This window comes from Cherax quadricarinatus, chromosome 29, assembly GCF_038502225.1.
Source record: "Cherax quadricarinatus isolate ZL_2023a chromosome 29, ASM3850222v1, whole genome shotgun sequence".
Taxonomy (NCBI): Eukaryota; Metazoa; Arthropoda; class Malacostraca; order Decapoda; family Parastacidae; genus Cherax; species Cherax quadricarinatus.
Genome location: NC_091320.1, coordinates 36,996,960 through 37,010,663, shown reverse-complemented (window position 1 = coordinate 37,010,663; position 13,704 = coordinate 36,996,960). Strand labels below are relative to the sequence as shown.

The window sequence follows — 13,704 nt, the reverse complement described above, 5'->3', positions numbered from 1 at the left end:
CACCACCAACAGGCATGATGCACCACCAACACGCATGATGCACCACCAACAGGCATGATGCACCACCAACAGGCATGATGCACCACCAACAGGCATGATGCACCACCAACAGGCATGATGCACCACCAACACGCATGATGCACCACCAACAGGCATGATGCACCACCAACAGGCATGATGCACCACCAACAGGCATGATGCACCACCAACAGGCATGATGCACCACCAACAGGCATGATGCACCACCAACAGGCATGATGCACCACCAACAGGCATGATGCACCACCAACACGCATGATGCACCACCAACAGGCATGATGCACCACCAACAGGCATGATGCACCACCAACAGGCATGATGCACCACCAACAGGCATGATGCACCACCAACAGGCATGATGCACCACCAACAGGCATGATGCACCACCACGGGCCTCACCATTGTCTCCCAAAATTAAATAACAACACAGCGTCATTTTTGGCCGCCATGTAATCCACTTAACGGCATAAATTTGGCGTCAGTAATATTAAAAATGTGTCGAATTTTGAGTTCCACCAGTGAATTTAGGGCTTGGCCAGGGCTTGCCCAGGGCTTGGCCAGGGCTTCGATTGTATTAATTTGGGCCGTTGATGGCTATTATTGTTCTGACTAACACAAAACAGTTATTTTATCGCGGTTTATTGATGGGGATTTTGGGACTGGGAGGGGAGTGGGGGAGGGGAGGGGGAGGGGGACGTGAGTGGGGGGATTATTACAAACTCGTGGATTGCAACAATCTAGTTCAGCATGGGTTTAGGGCAGGTTACTTCTGCCTCTCACAACCGTTACAGCATTACGATGCTCTCCTGGATCCTCTGGAAGACGAGATAAATACTGATGCTGTGTACACTGATGCTACAGAAGTCTCCAACAACAACAACAACCATGGTGTGATGGCGAACAAAATATGTGTAAAATGAATAACTGGAAAAGTGGACAAATGGATACCTAACTTCTTAACAAATAGAAGCCAAAGAGTAGTAGTGAAGACAGTAAACTCAGAGACTGATACAGTGAAAAGTTGTGCTCCACAAGACACAGTGAGTCTTCAAGTGGACCTCAGACAACAGTGAAAAGTTGTGTTCCACAAGACACAGTGAGTCTTCAAGTGGACCTCAGACAACAGTGAAAAGTTGTGCTCCACAAGACACAGTGAGTCTTCAAGTGGACCTCAGACAACAGTGAAAAGTTGTGCTCCACAAGACACAGTGAGTCTTCAAGTGGACCTCAGACAACAGTGAAAAGTTGTGTTCCACAAGACACAGTGAGTCTTCAAGTGGACCTCAGACAACAGTGAAAAGTTGTGTTCCACAAGACACAGTGAGTCTTCAAGTGAACCTCAGACAACAGTGAAAAGTTGTGTTCCACAAGACACAGTGAGTCTTCAAGTGGACCTCAGACAACAGTGAAAAGTTGTGTTCCACAAGACACAGTGAGTCTTCAAGTGAACCTCAGACAACAGTGAAAAGTTGTGTTCCACAAGACACAGTGAGTCTTCAAGTGGACCTCAGACAACAGTGAAAAGTTGTGCTCCACAAGACACAGTGAGTCTTCAAGTGGACCTCAGACAACAGTGAAAAGTTGTGTTCCACAAGACACAGTGAGTCTTCAAGTGGACCTCAGACAACAGTGAAAAGTTGTGCTCCACAAGACACAGTGAGTCTTCAAGTGAACCTCAGACAACAGTGAAAAGTTGTGTTCCACAAGACACAGTGAGTCTTCAAGTGGACCTCAGACAACAGTGAAAAGTTGTGCTCCACAAGACACAGTGAGTCTTCAAGTGGACCTCAGACAACAGTGAAAAGTTGTGTTCCACAAGACACAGTGAGTCTTCAAGTGGACCTCAGACAACAGTGAAAAGTTGTGTTCCACAAGACACAGTGAGTCTTCAAGTGAACCTCAGACAACAGTGAAAAGTTGTGTTCCACAAGACACAGTGAGTCTTCAAGTGGACCTCAGACAACAGTGAAAAGTTGTGTTCCACAAGACACAGTGAGTCTTCAAGTGAACCTCAGACAACAGTGAAAAGTTGTGTTCCACAAGACACAGTGAGTCTTCAAGTGGACCTCAGACAACAGTGAAAAGTTGTGCTCCACAAGACACAGTGAGTCTTCAAGTGGACCTCAGACAACAGTGAAAAGTTGTGTTCCACAAGACACAGTGAGTCTTCAAGTGGACCTCAGACAACAGTGAAAAGTTGTGCTCCACAAGACACAGTGAGTCTTCAAGTGAACCTCAGACAACAGTGAAAAGTTGTGTTCCACAAGACACAGTGAGTCTTCAAGTGGACCTCAGACAACAGTGAAAAGTTGTGCTCCACAAGACACAGTGAGTCTTCAAGTGAACCTCAGACAACAGTGAAAAGTTGTGTTCCACAAGACACAGTGAGTCTTCAAGTGGACCTCAGACCTAGCTGACATCAATGTATATATATAAAGCTCTTTGTTGTGCAGAGGATTTCGGACAACTGAGATCAATTTTGTCCCCAGGATGCGACCCGCATCAATCGGCTAACATCCAGGTACCTGTTTTACTGCTAGGTGAACAGAGACAGCAGATGGCTTAAAACTAAACACTCCCCAGTGTTTCCACCCGTACCAGGGATCGAACCACAGATCTCAATGTGTAAGTTGAGTGTGCTACCAACCGAGTATCTGAACTACTGGGAACACTTGAAGTCGCCTTTAACTGTATTCCTTGGAATGTAGGCGAGAAAGAAAGATAATAATTTACACCTAGAAAATCCTAGAGTGACTGATACCAAACCTGCACACTGAAATCACTCCTTATGACAAGATACTGTGACAGCCGGTGCAAAATACTGCACTAAAAAACATGTGGGCGACGAGCACTCTGAGAGAGACCTTGATAAGTGTCAGAGATCCCCGACTCTTCAACGTCCTCCCTCTGTACATAAAGAGAATTACCAACAAAGATTTGGCTGTCTTCCAGTGGGAATTGAACACTTTCCTCAAATCAGTTCTTGAACACCTGGACTATGGTTCATACGTTGGACTGCTTGTGGCCAGCAGCAACAGCCGGGTTGATCGGATTTTGATCCACCAGGAGTCCTGGTCTGGGACCATGCAGCGGGTCTAGGAAGATTCCTCACTCATGTCTTTCTTATAACTTCAAGAAAATCAGAGAAATGAGGTGAGAGGCGGAGGTGAGGACCAGTACCATCACTGTACATGCTGGAGGTACCAGCTTAGTGACTGTCAGTGTCCAGGAGGTCGTGGAGGCCAGACTGTGCATACTGGAGGTACCACCTTAGTGACTGTCAGTGTTCTGGAGGTCGTGGAGGCCAGACTGTACATGCTGGAGGTACCAGCTTAGTGACTATCAGTGTCCGGGAGGTCGTGAGGGCCAGACTGTACATGCTGGAGGTACCAGCTTAGTGACTGTCAGTGTTCAGCAGGTCGTGGAGGCCAGACTGTACATGCTGGAGGTACCAGCTTAGTGACTGTCAGTGTCCAGGAGGTCGTGGAGGCCAGACTGTACATGCTGGAGGTACCAGCTTAGTGGCTGTCAGTGTTCAGGAGGTCGTGGAGGCCAGACTGTACATGCTGGAGGTGCCAGCTTAGTGACTGTCAGTGTTCAGGAGGTCGTGGAGGCCAGACTGTACATGCTGGAGGTACCAGGTTAGTGACTATCAGTGTCCAGGAGGTCGTGGAGGCCAGACTGTACATGCTGGAGGTACCAGCTTAGTGACTGTCAGTGTTCTGGAGGTCGTGGAGGCCAGACTGTACATGCTGGAGGTACCAGCTTAGTGACTGTCAGTGTTCTGGAGGTCGTGGAGGCCAGACTGTACATGCTGGAGGTACCAGCTTAGTGACTGTCAGTGTTCTGGAGGTCGTGGAGGCCAGACTGTACATACTGGAGGTACCAGCTTAGTGACTGTCAGTGTCCAGAAGGTCGTGGAGGCCAGACTGTACATGCTGGAGGTACCAGCTTAGTGACTGTCAGTGTCCAGGAGGTCGTGGAGGCCAGACTGTACATGCTGGAGGTACCAGCTTAGTGACTGTCAGTGTCCAGGAGGTCGTGGAGGCCAGACTGTACATGCTGGAGGTACCAGCTTAGTGACTGTCAGTGTCCAGGAGGTCGTGGAGGCCAGACTGTACATGATGGAGGTAACAGCTTAGTGACTGTCAGTGTCCAGGAGGTCGTGGAGGCCAGACTGTACATACTGGAGGTACCAGCTTAGTGACTGTCAGTGTCCAGGAGGTCGTGGAGGCCAGACTGTACATGCTGGAGGTGCCAGCTTAGTGACTGTCAGTGTCCAGGAGGTCGTGGAGGCCAGACTGTACATGATGGAGGTACCAGCTTAGTGACTGTCAGTGTTCAGTAGGTCGTGGAGGCCAGACTGTACATGCTGGAGGTACCAGCTTAATGACTGTCAGTGTTCAGGAGGTCGTGGAGGCCAGACTGTACATACTGGAGGTACCAGCTTAGTGACTGTCAGTGTTCAGGAGGTCGTGGAGGCCAGACTGTACATGCTGGAGGTACCAGCTTAGTGACTGTCAGTGTTCAGGAGGTCGTGGAGGCCAGACTGTACAAACTGGAGGTACCAGCTTAGTGGCTGTCAGTGTTCAGGAGGTCGTGGAGGCCAGACTGTACATGCTGGAGGTACCAGCTTAATGACTGTCAGTGTTCAGTAGGTCGTGGAGGCCAGACTGTACATGCTGGAGGTACCAGCTTAATGACTGTCAGTGTTCAGGAGGTCGTGGAGGCCAGACTGTACATGCTGGAGGTACCAGCTTAGTGACTGTCAGTGTCCAGGAGGTCGTGGAGGCCAGACTGTACATGCTGGAGGTACCAGCTTAGTGACTGTCAGTGTTCAGGAGGTCGTGGAGGCCAGACTGTACATACTGGAGGTACCAGGTTAGTGGCTGTCAGTGTTCAGGAGGTCGTGAAGGCCAGACTGTACATACTGGAGGTACCAGCTTAGTGACTGTCAGTGTTCAGGAGGTCGTGAAGGCCAGACTGTACATACTGGAGGTACCAGCTTAGTGACTGTCAGTGTTCAGGAGGTCGTGAAGGCCAGACTGTACATACTGGAGGTACCAGCTTAGTGACTGTCAGTGTTCAGGAGGTCGTGAAGGCCAGACTGTACATACTGGAGGTACCAGCTTAGTGACTGTCAGTGTTCAGCAGGTCGTGGAGGCCAGACTGTACATGCTGGAGGTACCAGCTTAGTGACTGTCAGTGTCCAGGAGGTCGTGGAGGCCAGACTGTACATACTGGAGGTACCAGCTTAGTGACTGTCAGTGTTCAGCAGGTCGTGGAGGCCAGACTGTACATGCTGGAGGTACCAGGTTAGTGGCTGTCAGTGTTCAGGAGGTCGTGGAGGCCAGACTGTACATGATGGAGGTAACAGCTTAGTGACTGTCAGTGTCCAGGAGGTCGTGGAGGCCAGACTGTACATACTGGAGGTACCAGGTTAGTGACTGTCAGTGTCCAGGAGGTCGTGGAGGCCAGACTGTACATGCTGGAGGTGCCAGCTTAGTGACTGTCAGTGTCCAGGAGGTCGTGGAGGCCAGACTGTACATACTGGAGGTACCAGGTTAGTGGCTGTCAGTGTTCAGGAGGTCGTGGAGGCCAGACTGTACATACTGGAGGTACCAGGTTAGTGACTGTCAGTGTCCAGGAGGTCGTGGAGGCCAGACTGTACATACTGGAGGTACCAGCTTAGTGGCTGTCAGTGTTCAGGAGGTCGTGGAGGCCAGACTGTACATGCTGGAGGTACCAGCTTAATGACTGTCAGTGTTCAGGAGGTCGTGGAGGCCAGACTGTACATGCTGGAGGTACCAGCTTAGTGGCTGTCAGTGTTCAGGAGGTCGTGGAGGCCGGATCTGGCTGGCCGGATATGGAGAATCGCGTTATCGCCTGCTTTTATCCGGCTGTCTGGCCTTGTAAGACCTCGCTTTCCGATGACCTGAACCGATTACCATCAGACAGAGGGAGGGTGCAGCAGACACATGGAGGGTGCAGCAGACAGATGGAGGGTGCAGCAGAAAGAGGGAGGGTGCAGCAGACAGATGGAGGGTGCAGCAGACAGAGGGAGGGTGCAGCAGACAGAGGGAGGGTGCAGCAGACAGAGGGAGGGTGCAGCTGAAAGAGGGAGGGTGCAGCAGAAAGAGGGAGGGTGCAGCAGACAGATGGAGGGTGCAGCAGACAGACGGAGGGTACAGCAGAAAGAGGGAGGGTGCAGCAGACAGATGGAGGGTGCAGCAGACAGAGGGAGGGTGCAGCAGAAAGAGGGAGGGTGCAGCAGACAGATGGAGGGTGCAGCAAACAGAGGGAGGGTGCAGCAGAAAGAGGGAGGGTGCAGCAGACAGAGGGAGGGTGCAGCAGACAGAGGTAGGGTGCAGCAGACAGATGGAGGGTGCAGCAGTCAGAGGGAGGGTGCAGCAGACAGATGGAGGGTGCAGCAGACAGAGGGAGGGTGCAGCAGAAAGAGGGAGGGTGCAGCAGACAGAGGGAGAGTGCAGCAGACAGAGGGAGGGTGCAGCAGACAGAGGGAGGGTGCAGCAGACAGAGGGAGAGTGCAGCAGACAGAGGGAGGGTGCAGCAGACAGAGGGAGGGTGCAGCAGACAGAGGGAGGGTGCAGCAGACAGAGGGAGGGTGCAGCAGACAGAGGGAGGGTGCAGCAGGCAGAGGGAGGGTGCAGCAGACAGAGGGAGGGTGCAGCAGACAGAGGGAGGGTGCAGCAAACAGATGGAGGGTGCAGCAGACAGATGGAGGCTGCAGCAGACAAAGGGAGGGTGCAGCAGACAGAGGGAGGGAGGGAGGGTGCAGCAGACAGAGGGAGGGAGGGAGGGTGCAGTAGACAGAGGGAGGGTGCAGCAAGCAGAGGGAGGGTGCAGCACACAGTGGGAGGGTGCAGCAGACAAAGAGAGGGTGCAGCAGATAGAGGGAGGGAGGGTACAGCAGACAGAGGGAGGGAGGGTGCAGCAGACAGAGGGAGGGACGGAGGGTGCAGCAGACAGAGGGAGGATGCAGCAGACAGAGGGAGGGAGGGTGCAGCAGACAGAGGGAGGGTGCAGCAGGCAGAGGGAGGGAGGGTGCAGCAGACAGTTGGAGGGTGCAGCAGACAGTGGGAGGATGCAGCAGGCAGAGGGAGGGAGGGTGTAGCAGACAGTGGGAGGGTGCAGCAGACAAAGGGAGGGTGCAGCAGACAAAGGGAGGGTGCAGCAGATAGAGGGAGGGAGGGTACAGCAGAGAGAGGGAGGGTGCAGTAGACAGTGTGAGGGTGCAGCAGACAAAGGGAGGGTGCAGCTGACAGAGGGAGGGTGCCGCAGACAGTGGAAGAATACAGCAGACAGTGGGAGGGTGCAGCTGACAGAGGGAGGGTGCCGCAGACAGTGGAAGAATACAGCAGACAGTGGGAGGGTGCAGCAGACAGTGGGAGGGTGCCGCAGACAGTGGGAGGGTGCAGCAGACAGACAGAGGGTGCAGAAGACAGTGGGAGGGTGCAGCAGACAGGCAGAGGGTGCAGCAGACAGAGGGAGGGTGCCAAAGACAGAGGGAGGGTGCCGCAGACAGTGGGAGGGTGCCGCAGACAGTGGGAGGGTGCAGCAGACAGGCAGAGGGTGCAGCAGACAGAGGGAGGGTGCCACAGACAGGCAGAGGGTGCAGCAGACAGTGGGAGGGTGCAGTAGACAGTTGGAGGGTGCAGCAGACAGGTAGAGGGTGCAGCAGACAGTGGGAGGGTGCAGCAGACAGAGAGAGGGTGCAGCAGACAGGCAGAGGGTGCAGCTGACAGGCAGAGGGTGCAGCAGACAGAGAGAGAGTGCAGCAGACAGGCAGAGGGTGCAGCAGACAGGCAGAGGGTACAGCAGATAGGCAGAGGGTGCAGCAGACAGGCAGAGGGTGTAGCAGACAGGCAGAGGGTGCAGCAGAAAGAGGGAGGGTGCAGCAGACAGGCAGAGGGTGCAGCAGACAGGCAGAGGGTACAGCAGACAGGCAGAGGGTGTAGCAGACAGGCAGAGGGTGCAGCAGAAAGAGGGAGGGTGCAGCAGACAGGCAGAGGGTACAGCAGACAGGCAGATGGTGCAGCAGACAGGCATAGGGTGCAGCAGAAAGAGGGAGAGTGCAGCAGACAGGCAGAGGGTGCAGCAGACAGGCAGAGAATGTAGCAGACAGGCAGAGGGTGCAGCAGACAGGCAGAAGGTGCAGCAGACAGGCAGAGGGTACAGCAGACAGGCAGAGGGTGCAGCAGACAGGCAGAGGGTGCAGCAGAAAGAGGGAGGGTGCAGCAGACAGGCAGAGGGTGCAGAAGACAGGCAAAGGGTGTAGCAGACAGGCAGAGGTTACAGCAGACAGGCAGAAGGTGTAGCAGACAGGCAGAGGGTACAGCAGACAGGCAGAGGGTGCAGCAGACAGGCAGAGGGTGTAGCAGACAGGCAGAGGGTGCAGCAGACAGGCAGAGGGTGCAGCAGACAGGCAGAGGGTACAGCAGACAGGCAGAGGGTGCAGCAGACAGGCAGAAGGTGTAGCAGACAGGCAGAGGGTGCAGCAGAAAGAGGGAGGGTGCAGCAGACAGGCAGAGGGTGTAGCAGACAGGCAGAGTGTGCAGCAGACAGGCAGAGGGTGCAGCAGACAGGCAGAGGGTACAGCAGACAGGCAGAGGGTGCAGCAGACAGGCAGAAGGTGTAGCAGACAGGCAGAGGGTGCAGCAGAAAGAGGGAGGGTGCAGTAGACAGGCAGAAGGTGCAGAAGACAGGCAGAGGGTGTAGCAGACAGGCAGAGGGTGCAGCAGACAGGCAGAGGGTGCAGCAGACAGGCAGAGGGTGCAGCAGACAGGCAGAGGGTGTAGCAGACAGGCAGAGGGTGCAGCAGACAGGCCGAGGGTGCAGCAGACAGGCAGAGGGTACAGCAGACAGGCAGAGGGTGCAGCAGACAGGCAGAAGGTGTAGCAGACAGGCAGAGGGTGCAGCAGAAAGAGGGAGGGTGCAGCAGACAGGCAGAGGGTGTAGCAGACAGGCAGAGGGTGCAGCAGACAGGCAGAGGGTGCAGCAGACAGGCAGAGGGTACAGCAGACAGGCAGAGGGTGCAGCAGACAGGCAGAAGGTGTAGCAGACAGGCAGAGGGTGCAGCAGAAAGAGGGAGGGTGCAGTAGACAGGCAGAAGGTGCAGAAGACAGGCAGAGGGTGTAGCAGACAGGCAGAGGGTGCAGCAGACAGGCAGAGGGTGCAGCAGACAGGCAGAGGGTGCAGCAGACAGAGGGAGGGTGCAGCAGACAGAGGGAGGGCGCAGCAGACAGGCAGAGGGTGCAGCAGACAGGCAGAGGGTGCAGCAGACAGAGGGAGGGTGCAGCAGACAGGCAGAGGATGCAGCAGACAGGCAGCAGAGGATGCAGCAGAGAGGGAAAGTATGACAGGAGGACGTTGAAAAGTCTTGATCCCTTCACACTTATTGAGTTTTCTCAGAGATACTGACTGTACCCAGGAAGATATATTTATAGTGTATCTGCTACCTTACTCTGTTGTTGCTACCTTACTCTGTTGTTGCTACCTTACTATGTTGTTGCTACCTTACTATGTTGTTGCTACCTTACTCTGTTGTTGCTACCTTACTCTGTTGTTGCTACCTTACTCTGTTGTTGCTATCTTACTCTGTTGTTGCTACCTTACTATGTTGTTGCTACCTTACTATGTTGTTGCTACCTTACTCTGTTGTTGCTACCTTACTCTGTTGTTGCTACCTTACTCTGTTGTTGCTACCTTACTCTGTTGTTGCTACCTTACTATGTTGTTGCTACCTTACTATGTTGTTGCTACCTTACTCTGTTGTTGCTACCTTACTCTGTTGTTGCTACCTTACTCTGTTGTTGCTACCTTACTCTGTTGTTGCTACCTTACTCTGTTGTTGCTACCTTACTATGTTGTTGCTACCTTACTCTGTTGTTGCTACCTTACTCTGTTGTTGCTATCTTACTCTGTTGTTGCTACCTTACTATGTTGTTGCTACCTTACTCTGTTGTTGCTACCTTACTCTGTTGTTGCTACCTTACTATGTTGTTGCTACCTTACTCTGTTGTTGCTACCTTACTCTGTTGTTGCTACCTTACTCTGTTGTTGCTACCTTACTATGTTGTTGCTACCTTACTCTGTTGTTGCTACCTTACTCTGTTGTTGCTATCTTACTCTGTTGTTGCTACCTTACTATGTTGTTGCTACCTTACTCTGTTGTTGCTACCTTACTCTGTTGTTGCTACCTTACTATGTTGTTGCTACCTTACTCTGTTGTTGCTACCTTACTCTGTTGTTGCTACCTTACTCTGTTGTTGCTACCTTACTATGTTGTTGCTATCTTACTCTGTTGTTGCTATCTTACTCTGTTGTTGCTACCTTACTATGTTGTTGCTACCTTACTCTGTTGTTGCTACCTTACTCTGTTGTTGCTATCTTACTCTGTTGTTGCTACCTTACTATGTTGTTGCTACCTTACTATGTTGTTGCTACCTTACTCTGTTGTTGCTACCTTACTCTGTTGTTGCTACCTTACTCTGTTGTTGCTACCTTACTATGTTGTTGCTACCTTACTCTGTTGTTGCTACCTTACTCTGTTGTTGCTATCTTACTCTGTTGTTGCTACCTTACTATGTTGTTGCTACCTTACTATGTTGTTGCTACCTTACTCTGTTGTTGCTACCTTACTCTGTTGTTGCTACCTTACTCTGTTGTTGCTATACTTACTCTGTTGTTGCTACCTTACTATGTTGTTGCTACCTTACTATGTTGTTGCTACCTTACTCTGTTGTTGCTACCTTACTCTGTTGTTGCTACCTTACTCTGTTGTTGCTACTCTTACTATGTTGTTGCTACCTTACTCTGTTGTTGCTACCTTACTCTGTTGTTGCTATCTTACTCTGTTGTTGCTACCTTACTATGTCGTTGCTACCTTACTATGTTGTTGCTACCTTACTCTGTTGTTGCTACCTTACTCTGTTGTTGCTACCTTACTCTGTTGTTGCTATCTTACTCTGTTGTTGCTACCTTACTATGTTGTTGCTACCTTACTATGTTGTTGCTACCTTACTCTGTTGTTGCTACCTTACTCTGTTGTTGCTACCTTACTCTGTTGTTGCTACCTTACTATGTTGTTGCTACCTTACTCTGTTGTTGCTACCTTACTCTGTTGTTGCTATCTTACTCTGTTGTTGCTACCTTACTATGTTGTTGCTACCTTACTATGTTGTTGCTACCTTACTATGTTGTTGCTACCTTACTCTGTTGTTGCTACCTTACTATGTTGTTGCTACCTTACTCTGTTGTTGCTACCTTACTATGTTGTTGCTACCTTACTCTGTTGTTGCTATCTTACTCTGTTGTTGCTACCTTACTATGTTGTTGCTACCTTACTCTGTTGTTGCTATCTTACTCTGTTGTTGCTACCTTACTATGTTGTTGCTACCTTACTATGTTGTTGCTACCTTACTCTGTTGTTGCTACCTTACTATGTTGTTGCTACCTTACTCTGTTGTTGCTACCTTACTCTGTTGTTGCTACCTTACTCTGTTGTTGCTACCTTACTATGTTGTTGCTACCTTACTCTGTTGTTGCTACCTTACTATGTTGTTGCTACCTTACTATGTTGTTGCTACCTTACTCTGTTGTTGCTACCTTACTATGTTGTTGCTACCTTACTCTGTTGTTGCTACCTTACTCTGTTGTTGCTACCTTACTCTGTTGTTGCTATCTTACTCTGTTGTTGCTACCTTACTATGTTGTTGCTACCTTACTCTGTTGTTGCTACCTTCCTCTGTTGTTGCTACCTTACTCTGTTGTTGCTATCTTACTCTGTTGTTGCTACCTTACTCTGTTGTTGCTACCTTACTCTGTTGTTGCTATCTTACTCTGTTGTTGCTACCTTACTCTGTTGTTGCTACCTTACTCTCTTGTTGCTACCTTACTCTGTTGTTGCTACCTTACTCTCTTGTTGCTACCTTACTCTCTTGTTGCTACCTTACTCTGTTGTTGCTACCTTACTCTGTTGTTGCTACCTTACTCTCTTGTTGCTACCTTACTCTCTTGTTGCTACCTTACTCTGTTGTTGCTACCTTACTCTGTTGTTGCTACCTTACTCTGTTGTTGCTACCCTACTCTGTTGTTGCTACCTTACTCTGTTGTTGCTACCTTACTCTGTTGTTGCTACCTTACTCTGTTGTTGCTACCTTACTCTGTTGTTGCTACCTTACTCTGTTGTTGCTACCCTACTCTGTTGTTGCTACCTTACTCTGTTGTTGCTACCTTACTCTGTTGTTGCTACCTTACTCTGTTGTTGCTACCTTACTCTGTTGTTGCTACCCTACTCTGTTGTTGCTACCTTACTCTGTTGTTGCTACCTTACTCTGTTGTTGCTACCCTACTCTGTTGTTGCTACCTTACTCTGTTGTTGCTACCCTACTCTGTTGTTGCTACCTTACTCTGTTGTTGCTACCTTACTCTGTTGTTGCTACCTTACTCTGTTGTTGCTACCTTACTCTGTTGTTGCTACCCTACTCTGTTGTTGCTACCTTACTCTGTTGTTGCTACCTTACTCTGTTGTTGCTACCTTACTCTGTTGTTGCTACCTTACTCTGTTGTTGCTACCTTACTCTGTTGTTGCTACCCTACTCTGTTGTTGCTACCTTACTCTGTTGTTGCTACCTTACTCTGTTGTTGCTACCTTACTCTGTTGTTGCTACCTTACTCTGTTGTTGCTACCCTACTCTGTTGTTGCTACCTTACTCTGTTGTTGCTACCTTACTCTGTTGTTGCTACCCTACTCTGTTGTTGCTACCTTACTCTGTTGTTGCTACCTTACTCTGTTGTTGCTACCTTACTCTGTTGTTGCTACCCTACTCTGTTGTTGCTACCTTACTCTGTTGTTGCTACCTTACTCTGTTGTTGCTACCCTACTCTGTTGTTGCTACCTTACTCTGTTGTTGCTACCTTACTCTGTTGTTGCTACCCTACTCTGTTGTTGCTACCTTACTCTGTTGTTGCTACCTTACTCTGTTGTTGCTACCTTACTCTGTTGTTGCTACCCTACTCTGTTGTTGCTACCTTACTCTGTTGTTGCTACCTTACTCTGTTGTTGCTACCTTACTCTGTTGTTGCTACCTACTCTGTTGTTGCTACCCTTACTCTGTTGTTGCTACCCTACTCTGTTGTTGCTACCTTACTCTGTTGTTGCTACCTTGCTCTGTTGTTGCTACCCTACTCTGTTGTTGCTACCTTACTCTGTTGTTGCTATCTTACTCTGTTGTTGCTACCCTACTCTGTTGTTGCTACCTTACTCTGTTGTTGCTACCCTACTCTGTTGTTGCTACCTTACTCTGTTGTTGCTACCTTACTCTGCTGTTGCTACCTTACTCTGTTGTTGCTACCCTACTCTGTTGTTGCTACCTTACTCTGTTGTTGCTACCTTACTCTGTTGTTGCTACCTTACTCTGTTGTTGCTACCTTACTCTGTTGTTGCTACCTTACTCTGTTGTTGCTACCTTACTCTGTTGTTGCTACCTTACTCTGTTGTTGCTACCTTACTCTGTTGTTGCTACCTTACTCTGTTGTTGCTACCTTACTCTGTTGTTGCTACCTTACTCTGTTGTTGCTATCTTACTCTGTTGTTGCTACCTTACTCTGTTGTTGCTACCTTACTCTGTTGTTGCTACCTTA

The 13,704-nt window shown here is 50.3% G+C and overlaps 1 protein-coding gene across 3 annotated transcripts in view; it reads left to right on the top strand.

Moving 5' to 3' along the window:
* Positions 1-13,704, top strand: part of stan (Protocadherin-like wing polarity protein stan) — a 403,445-nt gene that overhangs the window by 153,031 nt on the left and 236,710 nt on the right. The window lies entirely within an intron of this gene.